Source organism: Oryctolagus cuniculus, chromosome 8 (assembly GCF_964237555.1).
Source record: "Oryctolagus cuniculus chromosome 8, mOryCun1.1, whole genome shotgun sequence".
In the NCBI taxonomy this organism is placed as follows: domain Eukaryota; kingdom Metazoa; phylum Chordata; class Mammalia; order Lagomorpha; family Leporidae; genus Oryctolagus; species Oryctolagus cuniculus.
The window spans coordinates 62815118-62816310 of record NC_091439.1 but is presented as its reverse complement, the minus strand read 5'-3'; positions in this window follow the sequence as shown (position 1 = coordinate 62816310).

Here is a 1193-nt window from a genome sequence, read left to right as displayed (position 1 = left end):
CACTGATGGGCTAGCACTCAGCAGACAAACGTGTGGGATGGGTTGTGCTGCACATAACTAAACTGACTCCCAGGCCATCTTTGTCTGCTCATGAACTATTTTTCCCATGCACTAAAATGAGTTAGGGTACCACAAGATGCAAGGACAAAGACAGGAGTCTTTAACTGGAAACATCTCCAGGAAGGCTCATCTCCTCATTTTCTTCCTGGTGTATACTCCAGTCATACACTTGCAGCCCGTTGAACTACTCAGCGCTCTAAAACCAGGGCTCATTATCTGCCTTGCTATTCTTTTGCTATTGATTATTTTTTCTTTCTAATTTGAAACTACAGTTCAAAGCTGTCCTCAAAGAGATTCTCAGTCAACACATAACCCCAGAATTGTCAGAGCTAGACTATTAGACACAGCTGAAGGCCCTTCAGAGATTAGATGCATACCATTATTATTGCATTGCTAAGTCATCCAGTGACCCCGAGGAATCTTTCAATATTGCCAGTTACCAGAAAATACAAGCGTACTTCAAGAAGTATACAGAAAAATGAAATTAAAAGATAAGTTTAGGGGCTGGCGCTGTGGTGTACTGGTTAAAGCTGCCACCTGCAGCGCCAGCATCCCATATCGCTGCTGGTTTGAGACCTGGCTGCTCCACTTCAAATCCAGTGCTCTGCTATGGCCTGGGAAAGCAGTAGGAGACAGCCCAAGTCCTTGGGCCCCTGTACCTGCATGGGAGACCCAGAAGAAGCTCTTGGTTCCTGGCTTTGGATCAGCCCAGCTCCAGCCATTGCAGCCATTTGGGGAGGATGGAAGATTCTCTCTCTCTCTCCCTTCCTCTCTCTCTCACTCTGTCTCTCTGTAACTCTACCACTCAAGTAAATAAATAAATCATTTTTTAGAAAAAGGTAAGTTTATATTGGTGAAAAAAACTTGAAATCTATGCATGGTGTTTTTCACAATATGCATTTTCCATGAACAATGTGAGGACACTTTATATGTCCTTTCCTCAAACCAAAAATCTTCCTACACCATAAGGCTCTGACCCACAGGTTTACAGTTCATAAGGCAGAACTCTCATCTCACCCAGCCTGTTGAGTCCTTGTCCTGTAACACCCAGTTCATTTAGAGTTCCCCAGTGGAGAGAATTTTCACATCAGCACTTTCTACCTTCACCGGATGCCTCCTGAGGAGGCTCCTAG